The sequence below is a fragment of the Pseudorasbora parva genome, chromosome 9 (genome assembly GCF_024679245.1).
Source record: "Pseudorasbora parva isolate DD20220531a chromosome 9, ASM2467924v1, whole genome shotgun sequence".
NCBI classification, from domain to species: domain Eukaryota; kingdom Metazoa; phylum Chordata; class Actinopteri; order Cypriniformes; family Gobionidae; genus Pseudorasbora; species Pseudorasbora parva.
This window is the reverse complement of record NC_090180.1, coordinates 31,143,098-31,167,440: the sequence shown is the minus strand read 5'-3', so window position 1 is coordinate 31,167,440 and position 24,343 is coordinate 31,143,098. Positions and strand designations below refer to the sequence as shown.

Below are 24,343 nucleotides of genomic sequence, written 5' to 3'. Positions count from 1 at the left end.
GGGAGCAGAATCTCATTGAGCCCCATGTTAAAATTCTCAACTTTAAAGCAGAAAAAAACATGTTTACAGCCTGGAACAAATTGTGGTTTTGGCTTATAAGGCTAATTTTGATCTTCATGACAACTCTGAGGGGGGTGAATTTTTTTATAACTCATTCGTTTACGTTATATAAAGCCTTAAGGTTCTGCATAATTAAGGGCGTGGTTACAAGTGGATAGCCATTTATCCGCCGTCTGTAGTTATTGCGTCACCTCAGCTCCGCGCACATCCCGCCGTTTTGCCCATTTTCTGTTATCCGGGAGTGACACGCGATGACTCGCTCACAAGATGGCAACGCCCAGCTCGGCCATACTTTAAGCTTCAGAACGGCTTATCGGAATCCTATGGGTGACGTCACAGACACTACGTCCATATTTTTTTACAGTCTATGGTTAAAATGCATGTGTCTCGAGACTTGAGAGCCCTGCGACAGTGCGTTGCATTATGCTACATTTAGGCTTTTTTTTTAATGCTAAAGGATAAATCATGTATTTTCTGTAACAGTTCATTGTTAATGCATGCCATCATGCGAAATAAAGTCGCATAAATTAAATACTTACGAGCCTTTTCCAGTTCGTTCTGCTCAGTGTTGCTGGTCGAAGCTGATGTCTGACTCTCGTTAGCTTGTGACCTGTTAAGTTTTCGCCTTTTCTTATCTGGTTGTCGTTCGTAACCAAGGAATATCTCCGGATTCGGGTGGTGCTCCGTTGGCTTGTGGTCAATAAAATGGTAGGAACATACATATACTCTCTTCAGTGGATTTTTTAGCTTAAGGGCTGCTAACCATTCTCTTGTTGTTGTCTCGTTCTTCGGTATTGAATGGAGTGTGTAAGGTGCTAGGCAACATGTCAGACGGGTCCGTTTATGTTGGAAGCAGGTCCCATTCATGAAATCCTTAAGTTTGCATGTGTTGTTTGTACACCCAACAACTGCACACGTTGAGCCACAAGGAGCCATTTCACTATTTTGTACCGCCGCGAGTAACTGTTATCTCCATAGATATGTATACGAATGTATCTATAGTTATCGCTGTGTGCTAAACCGGAAGTGAGATACCGTCAACCGGAAGTATCGAGTGTAATGGTGACGCCATTATTTCCACAACAGGAAAGTTGTGGATATATACTGTTCCGGTCTAGGATCTAGTCACAGCCATTCCTTGTTCAGTCCGGGGTGGGGCTCCAAAGACTATTCCTCTTATTTTTATACATCGGAAGATAATTTATAAAGTGAAGTCATTTGACAAAGCATAATGTTCGGTCTTTGTTAATGTGTGTATATGATGTTGATATACATATGTTTATTTTGTGTAATGGCCATTATTTGTGTACGTGTTTTACCCTTTTTGCGTTAACTGGTGCTAGTCACCGGTGTATAAATTCATGCCTTGTGTGTTTTTAAGAGTCAGTGGTGTTCTGTGAGAGGGCAGGTCTTAAAAATTAAATGATTGATTTTATTTCTCTAACTATTTTTCATATTTTTAAGACATTTAAAAATTGTCTATTATCTAAACTTCTGTTGAAGCTGGTGGAGAAAAAAAAAAAAATTAAATACAAATAAAAAACATTATGAACTGAAAATATTAATGATGCTGTTATTAAAAAATAATTTGACAGCGTATTAACACCTAATTACATTTTAATGACAAATTAAACTTGTGCCACTGAATTATTTTTTATCACATTATAATGACCTCAGTCAACATCAAAACCAACCACATGACAGTTTAAGGTTAACCCTATAAGCTAAGCAGAGGTGTCAAAAGTATTCACCTTCATTACTCAAGTAGAAGTATAGATACTAGGGTTTAAAAATACTTCTGTAGAAGTTGAAGTATCAACTAAAGCTTTATACTTAAGTAAAAGTGTAAAAGTACTGGTTTCAAAACTACTTAAAAGTATAAAAGTAAAAGTAATGAAGGAAAAAAAAACTTTTTTTTACATGAAGGACAAGGGGTCAGGCCGTGCCACAGGGGCCTATAGTGCGCTACCCCACCTCCCCAAAATGTATTTCTAAAGGCCACAATGACTGTAATGATATTAAAATGTTAATGTGATGCACTGGGCTACCTGTTTCAGCTGATAACAGGTAGCCCAGTGGTTTCAGAACCATATATGTGTGATACTGAGCATTCATTTGTTTCATGGAGCAGAAGATTTGATGACTAGTTGCCGAAGTATTGTAATGGTGCAAAAAGTCAAAGTTCAGAGGCTTGTTATCAATAATCTTTATTGGAATATAAAAAGGTACATCAGCTTAGCTGCAGAAATCTGTGTAGGCAACAGACAAGAAAATCTGTGTCATTTGTCACATTTAACAATGTTACATTTAACTAAACGATGTAAAACACTTTGGACTTGATCCTGTATTTCAACAAAAAGGTAATCTACATCAGGATCTTCATCAGTTAAGCACAGAACATGAAAAAGATTTACCAATAGGCTTGGTTCAATCACAAAAGCAGCTGGTTCTCAAAATTCTTTGAACCAATGCATGCTCTTCTTGGCCTAAAGATCATCCCTGCAACACTAAACAGTCTTTCACAGGCTGCTGAGGCAGGGAGTGCTGTATTAAGCTTAAGTGATAGCTTGCACACAGCTGGGAAGGACTTCAGTACCTCTACTGTGTCTCCTGGGCATCCCAGGTATGCATCCAACTACTGTGTTGTTTCAGGAGGGCCAGTCTTCTTCAAGGAGGAAAAGAAGTCCTCTTCCTCAGATGATTGGGAGCCCTCCTCACTGATGTGATTCTCAGCCTGACCTTCCAAATGACTTCTGATATAGTCAAGGGCTGTGGTAAAAAAAAAAAATTGCATGCATTAAGGGGAAGTTGAGAAGTGAGACACTTGCCAAGTTTGAGGATATTTTCGTCACTTGTCCAGCAGGTCTTAAATTTGGGAACTAGAATGGCTGCGGCTATCAGCTCTGGATCTGCAAGCATCTCGCCGAAGCGTTTCTCAAGGCCTGAAAGTAGTGCAGCAATCAAAGGGTCACAGAACTTGGAGGTGACGTGAAGGTGCTGGAGCTTGGTATTTAGTAGAGTTATGGTGGGGACCAACCATCCCATCTGCACACTGGATTCTCCCTGAAGAACATACAGGGCCATTGCAACTGGGCTCATCGTCTTTGCATATTCTGCAAGAAATGCAAGTTCTGCTGGAGTAAACCTGTACAAAGAAAAGAAAAACAACACGGAATATTTAGCCTACTTGATGTAGCACCTTCAACTGGAGGAACTAATCATTCAAAAGGAAAAATAGTGTCATCTGATACTTTTAAAAATGTAGTTGTGTTGCTACAAATCACATCCATAGTAAATATGGGGACTGCATATTGGTATAGTGCATACATGTGTTCTAAATTTTTCAAAGTATAAAACTATGATTTAATCTATTGTTAATCACTTAACTGAAAGGCAGAAAAAACAAGCACTTACTTTGGTGTATCTAGTTCACTGTAGACAGCTGCAAGGGCTGCTTCACCTTGTTCTCTTGTGATCCTCACTATTCTTTCTACGGCTGAGAAGAGTGAATTCCACCTGGTAGCAACAGGCCTTACGAGTTGGAGTTTGCAGTGGTCTTCGATTACTTCAGATGCGGTTGTTGATCTTGAACTTTTGTTCCACAGGCTAGAGCATTTGGCAAATTTGGACCTTGACACACGTTTGTACAGTGGGTTGGCCTCTGCTTTTGTAGCATCAACTGTGGACACTAAATTGAGGAGGTGGCAGGCACAGCGATGGTGCTTGGGTAGCTGGTATTCCAAGTAGTCATCTTCGTCCAACAGTGCTCCGGCATCAACAAATTCAACACCTTCAGCGCTGTCCTCTTCCTCATTGTAATCATCATTTTGACCATCATCCTCTTCTCCATCATTCTCTCCTTCAGGTTCAGGATTGTTGTTCGCGTCAGTCTGCCCAAAGACTCTGAAGGCTTTTAGGAAGTTTGATCCGTTGTCAGTTGTAGTACAAACAATCTTCTCTCTGATATTAAATTCTGTGTGAATATCATTTAGAGCAGCAGCCAGGGCAGAAAATGTATGGGACCCTTAAAGTTGCTTGCATGCCAGGGCAGCACAGGATCTCTGCATGGTCTGGGGGTTAAACCAGTGCGCAGTGACTCCGATAAAACCACGACGATGTGCCGTCCAGCAGTCTGTTGTTGTTGCTATAAACTCAATTTCACTAAGGGCAGCTTTCAGTTCTCTTTTCATTTCAACAGAGGCCTTTGTGACTTTGTTCACCACAGTATTGCTTGTCATGACATTTGTATTTGGCTGAAGATGTTTCACAAGATCAATAAAGCTCTGTTGCTGAACAATGTGTGGTGGGTGCAAGCCGTGGACAACAAATGTGAGGACAAATTTATCCACACTTGCCTGGGACACTCGTCGAGTCTCCCAAAGCTTGGTTTGTTTGAAGGGTGGGGCCAAAGAACCTTCAGTGGATGACTTCCTTTTGAGGGCTGCTGAAGTAAGTTGTGTGTACCTCTCTAGACTAATGGGGTGTTTCTTCTGTGGAGAAAATGAATGCACATGCACAGATTGAGATTCATATTATTTATCTCAAACCACAAGCTCAGACTATCTAGGACTTCCACACTGTATAAAGTCATGCTTGAAGTTAATGAATGAAAGTCAGATTACAAGTCAGGGAGCAGTTTCACTGGTCTATGCAATTATGTTGAGTAGACCAGAATATTGCTTAAAGCTGTTTTAGGACCACAAGTAGCTGCTGGCATGACTGAAAAGTAGCATTATTGATGAGAGCTCAGATAACATTTGACTAAAGTAGAATTTCAAATCTCACACAGAGCCTACCAAAGGAGTTAGCAACGTTGAATCATAGCCTACTGCTAGCAAGCAAACCATGGCATGTCTTGGCATTTTCCTAGCAGGGCTGCACGATTTGGGGAAACTATTGTGATTATTCTGGTTAAAATTGCAATTTAAAATGCTTTTATTATTATTAATAATAATTAATAATATAAAAATATTTAACAAAATAAATACTATTATGACAATAACATTTTCAATATTAAAAACAAATTAAAAATATAATACAATAATATTTTACAGAAAACTTATTTTACAAAAAAAAGCTAGGTTACATGCAGACTAAATTCATTACAAAGGTCAGGATTTCATATATATATATATATATATATATATATATATATATATATATATATATATATATATATATATATATATATATATATATATATATATATATATATATATATATATATATATATATATATATATGTGCTTTTTATCCGTGATGTCAATTTCTTAAAGTCTATGTCTTTAATATAAAATATGAGCCTCTTATGCATCGTGGAGGAAAAAACTCATGTACACTGAAGAAAAACATATGAATTGTTATTAATTTAGATAGAGAGAAGTATTATTTCTTATTTTTCAACCAAAAGTTTCATTCATAGGCCTACTGGAGCCAGAGGTAGTGACTCGACTGACGATATGAAGTGAGTTAAAACGTGTTATTAAATGTTGTATTTTGTTGGACATCAGGTTTATGAACACTTCACATTAGTAGGCCTAACGTTACTAGTTTGTGAAGACGTTTGGAATGTGTGTTTTTTTTCTTTTTTTTCCTGAAAACACGTTATGAACGACTCTCTTTCAGACCAAGCAGCATTTACTGATCACAGAGCGAGCTCTTTACTGACACGCTGGGCATATATTTATTTAAATAAAATCGCACATAACCCAAATCTCCATTGCGATTCAATTTAAATTAATCGTGCAGCCCTAGCACCAGAAAACATTGAAAATGTAACATTAGTATGTTCCTATAGGTTAAGGTTATTATAATGTTGTCAATAATCGACTGTTAATAAACTTTCAGCTTACCTCAATATGCTTTTTCAAATTAGACGGTGAGTTTTTGAAAGCCATTAGCTCGTGGTACTTGGGTGCGCAGAGCTTGCAGCGCATTCGAAATGAGTTGTTTTTGCATCCACCCATTTCGAAAAATTCTTCCAGGTATGGCCAGGGATGTATAAGGGTTGGCTGGTCTCCCTGTCTACCACCCTCATCGCTGGTGCTTCGTTGGGACATTTCGCTCAAATTCTCTTCTTGAGTCTCTTCCACAGACATCTTCATACTTGGCTACACACGTCTTTGCTGGAGTGAGATGTCATATGTCATGTGCAGGTGCGATGGATCGCGTACAAACCAATAGGGTGTCGGAATGTTGTATGTTTATACTTCTCATCCAACCACAATCAACTTCATTCTATCTGGATGGCGCGATTTATCTGGATAGGTTTTTTTTTTTTTTTTGAACCATCGATAACAACCCAAACGAAAACAAGCCAAAATAGCATAGTAACGAGGCTATTTTTTAAATGTAAGGAGTAGAAAGTACAGATAATTGCGTGAAAATGTAAGGAGAAGAAGTAAAAAGTAGGCTGAAAAATTATTACTCCAGTAAAGTATAGATACCCAAAATTTCTACTTAAGTAAGGTAACAAAGTATTTGTACTTCGTTACTTGACACCTCTGCAGCTAAGTAGTTTCTTAAATGTTATCTGCTTTGACATGTTTATGACAAAGACACTGACAGGTTATGATGTATTGGTTTATGTCAAGTAGTCTTATGATGGTAAGGAATATCTCAGGGCTAAATACAAGATGAACATAACATTACAATTAGGGATGCATGATATTGGATTTTTTTTTGGATCCGATATGCCGATATTTTTCAGCTCATTTTGGCCGATGCCGATATATGTTTATTTTTTCCCTTTGTTTGGAAACAACACCATTTTGAGCAAAAACAAAATGAATGAATTCAGAATGAATTTTTTTTCATTCTGGTTTCAGATTTCTGAGGTATCCTTACTAAAAGGATTATTGTTGAAGATAAATAAATGTTAATAAAGTTCTTTTTATGATAAGAGTATATTAAAAGCTCTGAAAATAACAATAATAAAGTCAGGAATTTTTCACCCCAGATGCAGCTGTAACCTAAATATTGTATTTTTGGATTTAACGTTTGTGCACATGAAGTGGGGGTGGCATGACATCCATTGATGCTGTCTTTTAATTCTACAATTATTGTAGAGCTCCTTGGATTATTTTTCATCATCCATTTCGTAAAATTTTATTACAGATTAATACACTGTATATAAAAGTATTTAATTTACAAGTGTTATGCTTGTGATTTATGACATCATTACTGATTTGTTTATTCAGAACAAGAAGTCACTTAAATTTATTTTTTAAATAGTGTAAAAAGAATGACGCGACGCGGTCGAATGTGGCGGCCGATGTTGATTCTGTGGCGGACCACCACAAATTAGTCTGTGTGGGAAACACTGCTTTGTATCATACTAAAAGTAACAAAAGTAATAATTGAGATTATTATACAAATACACTACAAATGTTTTCATGCATGGACTGACAGAATAGACTGAAATGGGTTTAAAAGAACACTTCATGTAGCCCAAGAAAGACGATGGGAGTGGGCCTGCTCTTGCTGTCAAAATGCCAAATGGTTCTGAACATATCTATATTTCAACCACAAGTACTATAACTTATTGGGATCCTGTTTTTTTGTTTCAGGTTAATGATGACATCATGAGGTCCCCACTGTACAAAGGAGCATTGGTTACTCTTGGACAGACCATTCTACTTCTGATGGCCTTTGCTGGAACTGTGGGATTGACGCAAGATGGTCTGCAAAAACTTCTACAAATGTTGATTCTTATATTACCACAAGATTGCCACTTGCCAGCCACCAAATACCTCTTAAAAAAACTGTTCAAAACAGGGAATTATGATTTTCATGGTTATTGCCCCAACTGCTGTTGTGTTTTGGAAAGTAATGAATGCAAAACGTGCAATCAGTTCTTTGACAAAACCAAACTAATAAAAAATGGTAACTTCTTTTTTACACTTCCACTTATTGGCCAACTAAAACATGTCCTAGAAACTTTGAATCTCGGAGAGTCATTAAACTACAGAAAGACCAGGCCAAGGAACTCTGACACAATTTCAGACGTTATGGATGGGAAATTGCATGAACAAATGTGCAAAAACTCAAATTTAAAAAAAGATTACTCTTTTAGCTTCACTTTTAATTCTGATGGTGTACCTATCTTCAAATCCTCCTCTTTCTCGATCTGGCCACTTCTGTGTTACATAAATGAGTTCCCACCTAATATAAGGAAAAAGAACATGTTTTTAACAGGACTATGGTTTGGTGTGAAAAAACCAACCATCTCCACATTTTTTAGACCATTTATCAGCGAAATGAAAACTCTTGGTTCAGCAGGTTTTGAGTGGTGTTTAAAGGGAAAGATTATAAAGTCTTATGTATATGCTATAATTTGTTCGTGTGATAGTGTAGCTCGGGCTATGATACAAAATATCAAGCAATTTAATGGGAAATTTGGTTGCAACTGGTGTCTTCATCCAGGGGAAAGAGTCGAGAAAGGTAAAGGATATGTTCAAGTATATCCTTATATGGAAGAAGTGACTGAACGCTCTCACAAAGATACGGTTGAATGTGGAAGAAATGTAGTGGTTGGTGAAACCTTTGGTGTGAAAGGAACCACACCTTTGATGTCGCTGCCTTTTTTTGACATTGTCTCTGGATTCATTGTTGACTCCATGCATTGCATTGATTTAGGTGTAATGAGACAGCTGTCTACCCTGTGGTTTGATAGTTCTTACCATAGAGAACCATGGTATATAGGAACGCGAATCAATGAGATAGATGGGAAGATGGAACATTTTCAACCTTCATCTAACATCACAAGAATGCCTAGATCTATTATAACCAGAGCTTACTGGAAAGCCTCAGAATGGCGAGCTTTTCTCTTGTTTTATGCTCCCATTGTTTTGAAATCTGTTCTTCCATGTAGATTTTTTGAGCACTTCCTCCTTTTGTGCCAAGCAGTTTTTGTCTTGCAAACAACCACCATTACGCAGCTGGAGCTCTTTTATGCATCTCAACACCTGAATGAGTTTGTGCGGAATTTTGAGACCTTGTATGGTAAATCACATATGACATACAATGTTCACATTCTTCTTCATCTTAGTGACAGTGTCAGAAACTGGGGGCCTTTATGGTGTTATAGTGCATACAGTTTTGAAGGGTGCAATGGATTTCTGCTGAAACTCTACAATGGTACACAATCCGTCCCCTTACAGATAGTAACATCTTTTCTCTTACTAAAACAAGTAGAGTGCATTGGCAAGATTGTGATGGTAAACGCTCACCCTAGAGTGAAACAGCTGTTTGACACAGTGCTCGATGGCTATAGTACAACTAAACATGCAAGAAGAGTGGATGGCACTGTGCTTTTTGGGTATGGTTGCTTTAGAGCTCTTGATTTATATGAAAGGGATGCTATTGAGCAACATCTCGGATACCCTGTCAGAGATCAAGCTATGTTTTACCACAAAGCTGTAGTTAACTCTCAAATGTTTCTGAGCATTAATTACAGAAGAAAACTTAAAAGAGATAACACTCTGGGCTGCATTTCCCGAAACCTTCTTAACTCTACGTCATTCTTAAGTTATACCTTAAGGTATCCCTTAACGTTAATATGTGTTTCCCGAAACGAACTTAGTTAAGAATACCTTCTTTAAGTCATACTTTCGTAAGGTTGGTCTGGACCACTCTTAGCTATACCTTATCACTATTAAAAGTTCATTCCACTAGTGGCCACCACTGTGAAAAAAGCTTCTTTATATGTCAGTCTATCCGAATATAATTCCGAAGTTGTAATATACACCCAGTGTTCAATTAGGCTAGTTGAATATTTTTTTTGTTTTGTTTTTTGTTTTTTTGTTTTTTAATGCAAGGATTAAAATTGTCATAAGAAATTTCATAAATTTCCTTGTCATAAAATTTCATTACAAACACCAATGGTTGTTAGCTTTTTAATGATATTATCCAAAGGTACATCAGCTGGCAAACCATTAGACAGGAAAAGCTTAGGAGCCTATTTAAAGGGAATGATTGTGGAGGGGAGTTTAGTCAAACTTTGGCAGCGAGGCAGTGAATAGAATTGTGCTAAATCAAAGACGGCGCCATCCGCGGAGCCATTTAGTGTATGTGCACTATTTCATACGTGAAAACTTTAGTTCCTGGCTACCATGTCAGAAGGCTGCTATAAAAAAAAATTCGCCTACCACGACAGCAAATTAAACAGCTTTTAGATCTTGTTGGACCAGCTTTGTCGAGACAAACTGGACGGAGCTCAGCTACTAAAATCAGCTGCTGGCGGCTCCTCTCTTTCTTTCTTTTTTCTCCGCCATATAGTAGCAGCTGATTATATGTTTTGCGTGTTGCGTTTTTATTGAGTTGGCCATCTAATAATATAAATTAGTTTTTTACACAATAATATGATGCAGCTGCTGCATGGTCAATCATCCCTGGTTGTGGATTAAATCAAGACACTGTGGAAAATATATTGTAATAATTTAAATGACGCGTGATGCTGATGGTGCGGTTGAGCATGAGATTGCTGTTCGTGCACTCATTTCAGAATTATGTAAAATTTAGGTGCAATTTTGTATGATAAATGAAAGTTCAACTATTTCTGAAGTGTTTCTTTTATAAAGAACATAATTTGTTTCGCATAACGCAGTGAAACAGCCCCTGAATAGAGTAAATAATCGATTCTTGAGCCATCGATAGAAGCCAATTCAGCACCACCGCCACGAACAGCACCCGCTTACGTCGCACTTAAGAAGGTATACCTTAAGCGACCTCCTAAGGTATAGTTCGGGGAACACACCTAGAAATGGTATACCTTCAGTTAAGTTAAACCTTTAGAGTCTTCGTAGAGCGCTAAGAGACAACGTTATCGGGAAATGCAGCCCTGGTCAGGATATCTGATGGCAGTGTTTGCCAGATAGTCTCATTTGCCAATGTTGTGAGTCTCACTGGCTGTGAACATGCATTATGTCTTTTGAGAAAATGTGTGTCAAAACCAAGATTGTTCCTTCAAGTCTACTATGGTGAATCTAGGTGCCAGATTAAGCATGTAATGTCAATACCATCTGAATTTGGTGATTTGATTGCTCTAGATATATGCCAACTTTCAGAAAAATGCATAGTGTATAGAAAAGAAAGTGGTTGTGTTGTTTTTTGCTTAATGCCAAACACTTTTGAGCGAGATTAGCGTGCCTGGTTACAGTGTGTTTATATATATATATATATATATATATATATATATATATATATATATATATATATATATATATATATATATATATATTAGGGGTGTAACGATACGCGTATTCGTATTGAACCGTTCGGTACGAGCCCAGCAAACACAGCAACGTTGTAAAAACGTTTTTTTCATGTTGTGAAAAGGTCGCGATAACGTTTTTATCCGACGTATTTAATACGACAGATGTCGGGTTTTTTTCACGTTATAAATACGTTTTTTCACAACGTTGCAGAAACGTTCTTATAACGTCTTTATCACGTTGCCACGTCTCCTTGTAACGTTGCAGAAACGTCTTTATCACGTTACCGCGTCTACTTACAACGTTGCAGAATTATATTTATAACGTTTTTTTATCACCTTACCATATCCTCTCCTTCCAACATTGCAAAAATGTGTTTATAACGTTTTTGTCACCTACCACGTCCATCTCCTTCTAACGTTGTAGAAACGTACCACATTCAAACTGGTTCTTCACTTCACACATGCTGTGATCAAAATGTTTTTTTGTTTTTACTGTTATCTTTAATATAAAAACAATATTATAACTACAGTAAGAAAAATATATTGTGGTCTTTTTAGATCTCTGTATAATTTGTCAAGGCTAATCACACGTTATAATATTTATGTCAATCTTAATATTCAGCTTATTAATAGCGCTTTTTACATTTCACCTTACCTTAGGCCTTACCTCTGTTTGTTTCCCATTTTATTAAACTACATAAACATATGTAGTACTAATAATTTATACTACACACAACATTTGTCAGTCATTGTATTTATTCACACAATATAAAAAGCAATATGATAGAGGTAAGTTCACAAAAAAAGAAAAATCTGTCATTTACTCATCCTTGCATTATTCCAATCTAAATCTGTATGACTTTCCTTTGTTAAACACAAAGGGAGGTGTTAATGTTAACCTTAAGTCAGGAGATATTAAGCATAATGTTCCTTATACACTATTCACTTTTTTGAACAAAAGAAAGTGAATGGTGAATAAGAAACATTAACTCGAATGTCTAACAAAGTCATACAAGTTTGGAACAACAACAGAAAAGTTACATGATAACAGCTTTTTCATTTTTAGTAGAGATAATGTAAATTGAAATCCTTGAGATAATTGTAGAAGACTACAATTAAAGCTCTCATTAATAATAAGAAAAAAATTCTAAACAGATAAATAAAAATACCGGTATGCCAATAAAACAAAATGGTACAAATAAAGTACAGCACATGCAAATTATGCAATGACTGGGAATTTAAATAAGAACATGAACAAAAAAATGTAGAGAAAAATCCATAAAAATTCAGTGCACAGATGTTAGAACAAAAGAGATTAATCTATAAAATGTAAATTCTCATTTTAACTAATTACAGATTATGTTATTGCATATGTTATTTTACTGCAATCTATTTTTTCTATTGTACCTGGTGTACATTAAACAAGCTAAAAACCCCAGGAACAAAACCCAGAAGTTTTTATAAGCTGTTGACCCCAAAAAAACAACGAGTGTTTAAAGACTAAAGTGGATACAGGCACTTGAGACAGAGCGCGTCATGCTATATTACACTGAGAACTACACACATTGGAGGGGAAAGTAATCAGCGACAGGAAATATAATATATAATATATAAAACTGACATTTGGATATTTAACAAAAGGTTTACTGCACACGTAGGCATATGGAGTGTCAGGATCCCAAAATTGACCCATTCTTCTTGCTGAAGCTTCACGTCTTATTGCCTGTATCCACTTTTGTCCTTAAACGCTTGTTTTTTGGGGTCGACAGCTTATAAAAACTTAGTTATGTGTTTTTTACCTTGTGTGCTGCACACCTCGTCACATATGAGCTTTTAGACATTGCCGTTTTTGTTATAAGTAAAAAAAGACGAGGTGACCGCTTCACGCAACACAAAATCAATGGAGAGCGTTGGAATGTTTCCTCCCCGGTGTGGGCGTGGCCTAAATACACTCTGTCTCTATTATTGTTCAATAAATAATATTTTATAATATTGGCATACCTGATTTTGAGAAACAGTCAAGTGTTTTAGTCTGTTTCACATTGGTACATTAATAGATGTATTATAGCAAACAAAGTTTAGTCGTGTTCCTGAGTAATATCTGCATGCACCTAATTCTGCAGAGAACATATAATACACCATTAGACAGCAATCCATATGAGAGAGAAGTCTGGTCTGGAAGGTGGATCTGGAACCGACTTCTGTCCTGGTTTTCACAACATCTCTTGTTTATCCGTCTTCACAAACTGCCCTGAAATACAATTCAAACATCAACAAGGATTGTTATAAATATAATGTGAGGTTCATACATTCACAATGCTCATCTGGCCTCGGTGGTGAAGTGTGCAGAAAATTCTGCCGGACTGAAATTTAGTCTTTTAGTCTTACCCTTCTTATACTAATGGTAACAAATTTATAACACAACAATAATTCACTCTCAAAACTACCTCTCTTTAATACTGCAAATACCTTGTAGAGCCAAACATGGATGAAATCACAGAATCCAGTCACAAATGGAATTTACTGTATTAAGCAGAACGTTACAGAATTTGGAAATATTCTTTATGTATAAATCAAAATAAGGGCTCTACAATGAATCAGATATTGATACAGACTAGTGTCTGAATATTAAAGCTCAAAAAGACTGGAACTGAAATCTGAAGTCTTTGTTCTGCCATGTCTATAGTATGTAAATAACTACTACTACTTAAACCGAAGCACGCCAGACACTCGTGATGATTTCAGTATCTACTGTCTCCCTATACGCACACATGAACTGCATCTGCAAAGTTGATCTCAGAGTTAATTAATGAACATTTAACCATTTAATTTGATAGAATGATCAACATATACACACAGGAATGTATGTATGGTTGTATGTATGTATGTATGTATGTATGTATGTATGTATGTATGGATGGATGTATGTATGTTTTACTTACAAGTCAGATGGTTCATAGTGCTGGACAGCCATCACAATCTAGGAACATAAACAATTTGTCACAGAGCCAACAATAAGTGGTAAACTATACAATGTCACTCAGGTAGGTTTATTAGAAATAAATAAACTAGTGCATAGGTGAAAATGCAGCAAAAAAAAAAAAAAAGATTAATATACAGGATATATACAATATATAATATCGTAAGATACCAGAATTTACGTTTAGGTTTTACAGATGCATGGTTATATACGTGTCGTGGTCAATACTTGTTTACTATGAAAGATCAAACATGTTTGAAATAGCGCATGTGAGTGACGTCACCGAGTCACGTAAAGTGCAAACTGTTTGGTTAAATACTTAAATTAACGTTCCTTTCATTCAACCATTGACAAATAGCCGGCAAAACATTAACAAAACCTCTTATCTACACATAATATGGAATTAAAAGCCCAACTTTCATAAATAAGAGCTCAGGGCTATAGTTAGCCTAACGTTACCTCTTAATTAGCCTAACGGTTAAGACGCTAACGGACTTTTTCCGAAGACACTAAACCATTTCTTTACAGTAAATATTCAACAGAAGCGTGTTAGAAAGTGTCAAGAACAGTTGTATGTATTATATGTGTAATATTAGGGACTAAACTTACCTGAAATTAGTGAAAACAACAGTGGCAGACGGAGCCTTGCTGCTTGTTGTCAGACGAGCTGCCCCGTTTCCATGGTAATTCCATCCGCTCCAGTTTAAAAGCGACTCGAATGTTCAACACGCACACACGTTAAACACGTCATGTGTAATTTGTGCAGTGTTGCGTTTACATGAATACATATTTTTATACTGAAGTATAATATCCCGATAGTTAAGTAGGCCACCGTTTAAGTGGAAACTGCAGCCTATGCCTACGTAAAACTTTAAATGGAATGAGAATGAAAGCTTGTATAATATAATATAATATAATATAATATAATATATAATATAATACTCTAATATAGCTATTCTATCAGTTAAATGAGCATCTTAAAGTATATTCACAACATTGATATAGAATGCTCAGCTCTGCATCAGCCTCATCTGTTACTCGATCAGTCACTGAATCGTTGATGTTAAAATGTTACTGTCACGTTCTGTTTATATTCTGTGTATATTTTCCACAAACAGAACGTAGCCTACCGTTGGAGGTTTGGCATATGGTTGTATTTTGGTACTACCATGACGTTTTTAAAACGTTTTATTCCAACGTTCAGATCACGTTATTTTAACACCTGGATAAAACGTCTACCAAAGGTTGTAGTTTGGTCTAGTTTAGTTTTCGTAGTAGACAAACGTGATATTTACGTTTTTTTGACTACTTAAAGAAAACGTCCCAGGTTGGTATTTTCACAACGTTTTTAAAACGTTTTTTTTCCAACGTGCAGATAACGTTATTTTAACACCTGAATAAAACGTCTCCCAAAAGTTGTAGTTTGGTCTAGTTTTGTTTCCGTAGTAAACAAACGTGATATTTACGTTTTTTTGACTACTTAAAGAAAACGTCCCAGGTTGGTATTTTCACGTTTTTAAAACGTTTTATTTTGGTTACATTATTTTTCTATTTTAAAAAACGTTTTTAAAACGTCTTTAAAACGTTGTACTACAACATTACCTAATTGCAACCAGAATACAACGTTGTGGAACGTTGTAAAAACGTTTTGTGTTTGCTGGGAGGCTTTCGGTTCGGTACGCGGTACGCATTGTGTACCGAACGGTTCTTTGACTAATTAATTAGATTTGGAAATTAAAAAAGTGTGTGAAATATAATAATATGCGTTCAACAAGGTAGCCCAATAACCAAAACGACATAACAGCCAATGCCCCTGACACCGCCGAAGTGAAAGAAAGAAAGAAAAAAAACCAAATATGTTTTAGGCTGCTCAGTCAGGTGATCGCTTACTCAGTAGGCTACGCGCTGAATGCTCGTGGCAAAATGGCTATTGCGTTTAACAAACCAGAAATAGAAGATCCTCCAATAACCAACAGGTCTGGTGTTTGGGTGAACTTTGGATTCTTTGTAAGCTATGATGGTGTTGGCAAGAGTGATGGATTAAAAAAACAACGGTATGTCGCATTTGCTGATGGTACAGCAGCGAATAATTCATGTCATGTCAATCAACTCATTTACGCCGACAACAAGACGATAAAAAGGAGAAACAGCCACAAACTATCCCACAAACTATCCCCGCAGCATTTAGACAGACATTTCAAACTTATTCAAATGGCAAAAGACATCACCGCGGCGAGTGGTCCATTTATAGCCGCGGATATGAGACCTAACGCCCGTTTCACACATACTCCGTCTGCAGTGTGCGGTGCGTATTTTTTTCAGTACCCATGTTAACGGATGACAGCTACACTGCACGCGGATGCTGTCCGTCAGTCCGTTCCAGGTGCGTTGCGTCTGCAGCAGTGCACGGATCGTTTTCGTACCGAGTCTATTTTTTGCTGCGCTGCGTTGCTGCATTAAAGTGGTAGAACATTGTTCGCATTAAAATAAACATGTACTGACGCGAAAATCTAGTAATTTCGCCACAGATGCATATAATTTAAAATATACTCTTGTTTCAAAGTCAACATGGCTTTTTTTCTCAAGTAAAGCAACAAAACGACACCTTACCTGGCATTTAGGTAAAAAAAAGTGCCATAATGGATAGCACTCGTACTTTCTTGGAGGTGAAAAGCAAAGTTCTTTTTGACCTGCAGGATTTCTTTTAAAAGGGTGTAAAAAACGAAAGAAAAGACGAGAGTCGGCTGTTTTTGAATATACTATTGTAAGTTTCTAATTTAAAATGTTTGTGATTTAGGGCTAAAACCTATGTTTAAATGTTTTGCCACTTGTGTGAGCTAAATCTAAAGTATATAAATATGAATAAATGAACTTAATAAAATGTTGTTTAAATGTAGTAGGCTACATAACCTGACTTGTATTAAAGAGTAAACAAAGAGAATTGGAATTCTGACGAGGCATGTTCAGTAAAAACTTTTGGATTTTAAATAAAAAAATAATGAATTAATGCTGTGTTTGTGGTATGCAACAGGATCAGTTGCGGACTGCAAACGCAGCATAGGCCTATGTGAAAGCACTACAGCGTGTGGGGCTCCTGCAACGCACACGCAACGCAACACGCACGGCACAAAAAATAATAATAAAAAAGGTAATTTATCTGCCAATTTTTTCTTTTTGCTGTATCTAAAACATACCGAACCGTACCGAACCGAACCGTGACACCAGTGTATCGTATCGAACCGAACCGTGAATTTTGTGAACCGTTACACCCCTAATATATATATATATATATATATATATATATATATATATATATATATATATATACACATACATACATACATACATACATACATACATACATACGTGTGTATGCATATATATAATATACGTGTGTGTGTGTGTGTGTATATATATATATAATATAAATATGAATTTCACATCCATTTTTATCTAACTCCATATTAATGCCATTGAATGACTTGATTTTGATGTGGATTGTGCAATCCTGTTATTGTTTTTTGAGTATATTTTGTACAACTTAAAAGAATCTGCATCTGGTCAATTTTACTTTTTTCAATAGCTCATTCTGTCAAAATAAATATTTTAAAAAGTCTATGTGTGGTGTATGTATTCCCTTTATACATACTTAATATGAGTTTATATCACTAATCAATTTTGCACAAATTTTGTGTTTGTACTTACCGCTTGGTTATCGCTTTTGTAACTGCTGCATAGTTTAGCTTATGGGGAAGAACACGGGTTGAACAAAATATCAACATTGCATAAGTTTTGGTGTTTGGGGATTTGCCCATAACGTAACTTTTTAATGTGTTGAGGAATTTAGCTATTATGATGTAAGATTTTAATTATAAACAAGATTCAAAGATCTAGTAAAATGATCTGAAATTCCCATTGTGAAGTTGAAAATGTACCTTATTTGTGACATGGTAACATGATTTACATGTTAACCTATTACAGCATGTGCAAATATATCCCAACATTGACGTTCACGTGATGACGTTCACATATGTTAATTTTCACGTGTTAATTTTCACATGTGGTGACATGTTCACATGTGGTGACATGTTCACATGTGTCAATCTTCACGTGGTGACATTCACGTGTTAATCTTCACATGTGCTGACAAGTTCACATGGTGACATTCACGTGTTAAAATCTTCACATGTGCTAAAATCTTCACGTGCTGACATTCACATGTGTTAAAAACACATATGGTGACATTCACGTGTTAAAATCTTTACATGTGCTGACATTCACGTGTTAAAATCACATGGTGACATCCACATGATGTTCACATGTGGTGCAATGTTGTTCACATGTGGTGAATGTTATTCACATGTGGTGCAATGTTGTTCACATGTGGTGAATGTTATTCACATGTGGTAAATGTTGTTCACATGTGGTGAAATGTTGTTCACATGTGATCATAGATGGTCACATGTGATCACATGTGAAATTCATGTGGTTTTTCTGTAAGGGGACATCTCACATAATGTCATCCTTGCATTCAAAATGACAATGGAGCGAACGACACTTCATAAACATGCATAAAAACTCATGCTTTTATTTTTCTCACGTGGTATTTTGATATATGCGGGTTGGTCTGCGCAGTGTCTATGCATTAGATAGAACATGCCTGGTGTGTGTTTCCTGCTGCCTCACTAGCAGTAGAGACCTGCAATGGGTAGGGTACCCGCGGGCATGAAATAAGTGTCTAAAACGGGTGGATTGTGACATTTATTAAAATATGCAGGTGGATTAAGTCTGTGCTGGCGGGTAGAAACACGGGTGAAAATGTGCAGTATTTCTGTGGTGAGGTGGACGAGCGAGTAAGACCGGGGCGTGATGGTGAATGAGTGTCACCTGCACTGCCCTACAAAGGCAAAAGACCTTAACTCACTGGAGTGTGGAACTGAGAAAAATTACTTTAAAGATTTTTTGTTGTCCAGCCAAATTAGTTATAGGTAGGACACTGGAAATCTGGCATTTAGATGTTTTAGTAATGACAATTATCTACATACACTTTTTTTTTACTCAAACTTGACTTTTGACCCCTATTTTGAAGTTACTGCACTCTGCCTTTGCATTGTCTGCAAAAAATGTGGAGTCATGCCAAGGCAAAAGGCAGTAACTTCCATATGATCAATATTTGGATGCTGATCACCATTTACAAAATCAATATAGTAACACCTTTATAAAATCTAATGATCATGGCATTTATTTTGGATGATTTACAATTAATTATAGCCATCTTCTTATTACCATCATGTGCTTTGGTTGCATTCTGATGCCATTATTAAGGACACAATACCTCTAGTAAAGAGTATCTTCATTGGTGTGCAGCAAAACATACAGGTTGATAGGTGACACTGAATTATATGAACAAGATAAGCTTATTTCTAATGAGTAAACATTTTCATATATAATGCAAAGATATAAAAAATAGAACAAATAAAAAATCTTGTAAAAATGCATAGGATTGGAATAAGATAAATAGCAAATCAAGGGTAATCAAGGGTTAACTTTGGCTGGCTATCACACTCTAATGACAGCACTGACTGGATCGGATTGCCCATTCATAGGCTAAACAGAGTAATTATTTATTGCAATATGTTTTTAATGTTTGTATCTAGTAAAAAAAATGATACAACAGGCTACATAGCTTAATTACAGTATTGTTCAAAATAATAGCAGTACAATGTGACAAACCAGAATAATCAAGGTTTTTCGTATATTTTTTTATTGCTACGTGGCAAACAAGTTACCAGTAGGTTCAGTAGATTCTCAGAAAACAAATGAGACCCAGCATTCATGATATGCACGCTCTTAAGGTTCTGCAATTGGGCAATTAGTTGAATTCATGGGCGTAGATTACGCGGGGGACGTGGGGGACGTGTCCCCCTCACTTTTAATAAAATGTATTTTCGTCCCCCGCACTTTTACTGGGTCTCACCGATCCTAGTCGACCCGTTCCGAGCGGGATTCGAACCGGTGTTACCCTGTGCGGGGGCGGACAAGTTAACAGGGACGCTAACGACAGCCTTCTCTAAACTCGGTTGATAGCGCGCTTCTTGAGGTCAGGGGCAAGTGTATTTACATAGAAACCAATGTGAATACATCAAGATTTAAATTCAGAGACAAAAAATTATCTATGCATGACCTGTCATTTTTTCCGAATCTTAATATGAGGAGGGCGCTCTCACAGAAAGTCCAAAAGTGGATTCGTAATACCCTGTCAAGCTGGAGCTGCAGCTGAAGGAAAACAATCGTTATGAGTGATGAAACGTGACGACGACAATCAGACGATTGCGACAATATATGCTTTATGTGTGTTTTTTAAGTCATCTCAATGTAGGCTATTTATTGACAATAAAGTATCATATGGATAATGCAGCTTTTTTAAAGGGGGGGTGAAACACTCAGTTTCAGTCAGTGTCATGTCAATCTTGAGTACCTATAGAGTAGCATTGCATCCTGCATATCTCCGAAAAGTCTTTATTTTTTTAATAATTATATAAGAAAGATGCGCTGTTCCGAGTCTTTCCGAAAAAAGCCGAGCGGGTGGGGGCGTATCGCGTGAGCGGAGCTAAATAATGACGTGTGCGCGTCGCTTTTATTGGGTTGAGTGCGTCGTAAAGCTGTGTCATCCCTTACAGCGGGAAAAAAACTTTATTCAACATAAAAATATGGCTTTTAATCAGATACAGCCATACATCTATGATCCGGAATCAGACCCAGAGGCTGCAGTTGAACAGGAGCAGCAGCAAAAAACGACTAGAGCAGGACATCTCTATGTGGTACAAGTTATACACTAACTATATAATATGCTTAGCGACTTGTGTTATTTACATATTTATACTTGAATTATATCGTCGTATTTTTGTCTTTGAAGGTGTACATGTGGGAAGTGCAGTTGTGCACGTGTGTGTGTGTGTTTACGCGTGGTTTGTGTAGACAATTGTAACGTTAGTAAGCGGACTGGTTTTGCACGGCAGGCTAAGTTAGTGTTTACATAGAAAGACACGGAATAGTAGCGCATTTGAATGAAGAAGCGCGCTTATTTAGTTCAACATATTTCCCCACTCTTTGTGTATTGTTGTTTGGAGTGCTTTTACAATACACAAACATAAAGTTACACATATAGTGGCCAGCTAAACAAATGTACACGCACTACACATCGCATGCTCCATTGATCAATTAACTATACGTGATCATGTTTGGGCTACTTGATGAGCATAGGCAAAAACACAGACATTTGAATCAGTCTTACTCACAGCCTGCGGTTCTAACATTGGGACCTTTATCGTTGGGACTGCTCCATCCTTCAGCATTAGGCGATCGGAAAATCCGGCATCGAACTGGGCCTTGTTTATGAAACAGTCGGCACCGAAATGCAGCGAACAGACATAAACATTCGCGCAACTCAGTTGCTGATCTGGAAAAGCAAATTCCATCCACTGTTGCCTTACCGTGGGGTTTTTGGGGAATCTGTGCAGGACTGTCTTGGTCTGGCAACCAAAAACGCACTTTTTTGATGTCATTGTTAATTGTGCACATCACCTGTGCGGCGCAGCCTACAAGCCAGCGCTTTGATGGGCGTAGCCTGTTACTTTCGCTCTCTCCCTCTCTCTCCCTTTCTCTCTCTCACGCTCTTCCGGTAGAATTGTCCGTACGGCCCATACAAGGAAATTCCGCCCCCATTAACGTCAAGTGGACGCATGATCGCAAAAAATTGCCGAAACTTATGACTAACCGGAAGTAGTATTTTTGACAAAGAAATACTCCCATCAAACGTCCACCTTAACTTTTGAAACTTTGTCCATGTTTAGTATGGGATTCCAAGTCTTTAACAGTGTAAAAAGATCAGTATGCATGAAACAGCATTTCACACCCCCTTTAATGTTTAGTATTCTGCTCACCACGGCTGCATTTATGTAATCGAAAATAGTTAAAACAGTAATATTTTGAACATTATTACAAATTAAAACCACTTTTTTTTTCCTATGTGAATATATAGTAATTTATTCCTGTGATCAAAGCTGAATTTATCATCATTACTCCAGTCTTCAGATCCTTCACTAATCATTCTCAGATGAGGATTTCATAATCAAGAAAAATTTATGATTATTATCTGTGTTGAAAACAGTTCCCAAAATGTTGTGGAAACCATGATAGCCTACATGTTATTTTTCAGGATTCTTTAATGAATAGAAAGTTTAATGGACAGCATTTATTTGCATTTATTAAATAAATTTGTAATATTAAAAATATCACTTGTGATCAATTTAATGCATGCCTGATCAATAAAAGTATTAATTTCTCTCTTTTTTAATTTTACCACAAATGTTTAGAAAATTAAGCATCAACACACATTTAGGATGCTCTCCTCATGGTGATCATCAGATCCTCATATGGGAATGATTAGTGAAGGATCACTGAAGACTGGAGTAATGAGGATAAATTCAGCTTTGATCACAGGAATAAATTACATTTTACTATATATTCACATAGAGAACAGCTGAGTTACATCAGAATATATATATATATATATATATATATATATATATATATATATCTTTTTACATTGCATAAAATCTATGGAGTCTTAATGCAGAAGTGTTTGTAGTATATAAACCAATCATAAAATTGGCACAAAAAAATAGGAGAATAGGAGAATAATATTATAGATATTAATTATTGGTTATTGTTCAGCAGTGTATTTGATATCTTGCCCAAATAAAAGCAAGAGATGCGATAAATTATATTGGTCCAAAAAAAAAAAAAAAAAAAAAAAGGTATTACGACATTTCTGTCCCCCTCACTTCTGAAAAGATGGCTACGCCCCTGGTTGAATTAGTTGAAAGGGGTGTGTTCAAAAAAATAGCAGTGTGGGATTCAATCACTGAGGTCATCAATTTTGTGAAGAAACTGGTGTGAATCAGGTGGCCCCTATTTAAGGATGAAGCCAACACTTGTTGAACATGCATTTGAAAGCTGAGGAAAATGGGTCGTTCAAGACATTGTTCAGAAGAACAGCGTACTTTGATTAAAAAGTTGATTAGAGAGGGGAAAACCTATAAAGAGGTGCAAAAAATGATAGGCTGTTCAGCTAAAATGATCTCCAATGCCTTAAAATGGAGAGCAAAACCAGAGAGACGTGGAAGAAAACGGAAGACAACCATCAAAATGGATAGAAGAATAACCAGAATGGCAAAGGCTCAGCCAATGATCACCTCCAGGATGATCAAAGACAGTCTGGAGTTACCTGTAAGTACTGTGACAGTTAGAAGACGTCTGTGTGAAGCTAATCTATTTTCAAGAATCCCCGCAAAGTCCCTCTGTTAAAAAAAAGGCATGTGCAGAAGAGGTTACAATTTGCCAAAGAACACATCAACTGGCCTAAAGAGAAATGGAGGAACATTTTGTGGACTGATGAGAGTAAAATTGTTCTTTTTGGGTCCAAGGGCCACAGGCAGTTTGTGAGACGACCCCCAAACTCTGAATTCAAGCCACAGTACACAGTGAAGACAGTGAAGCATCGAGGTGCAAGCATCATGATATGGGCATGTTTCTCCTACTATGGTGTTGGGCCTATTTATCGCATACCAGGGATCATGGATCAGTTTGCATATGTTAAAATACTTCAAGAGGTCACGTTGCCCTATGCTAAAGAGGACATGCCCTTGAAACGGTTGTTTCAACAAGACAATGACCCAAAACACACTAGTAAACGGGCAAAGTCTTGGTTCCAAACCAACAAAATTAATGTTATGGAGTGGCCAGCCCAATCTCCAGACCTTAATCCAATTGAGAACTTGTGGGGTGATATCAAAAATGCTGTTTCTGAAGCAAAACCAAGAAATGTGAATGAATTGTGGAATGTTGTTAAAGAATCATGGAGTGGAATAACAGCTGAGAGGTGCCACAAGTTGGTTGACTCCATGCCACACAGATGTCAAGCAGTTTTAAAAAACTGTGGTCATACAACTAAATATTAGTTTAGTGATTCACAGGATTGCTAAATCCCAGAAAAAAAAATGTTTGTACAAAATAGTTTTGAGTTT

General features: G+C 36.8%; 1 protein-coding gene, 1 long non-coding RNA gene and 1 pseudogene across 2 annotated transcripts in view; all 3 read right to left on the bottom strand.

Annotated features, from left to right (window-relative positions):
* Window positions 1-24,343, bottom strand: part of LOC137088868 (alpha-2-macroglobulin-like protein 1) — a 74,689-nt gene that overhangs the window by 37,576 nt on the left and 12,770 nt on the right. The window lies entirely within an intron of this gene.
* LOC137089853 (zinc finger BED domain-containing protein 4-like) lies at window positions 2,492-6,158 on the bottom strand (annotated as a pseudogene).
* On the bottom strand, window positions 11,830-14,930 carry LOC137089645 (uncharacterized). The gene is made up of 3 exons (XR_010907752.1): window positions 14,865-14,930; window positions 14,218-14,255; window positions 11,830-13,526 (listed from the first exon to the last, which is right to left on the bottom strand). It is a non-coding gene; the product is annotated as an uncharacterized lncRNA (long non-coding RNA).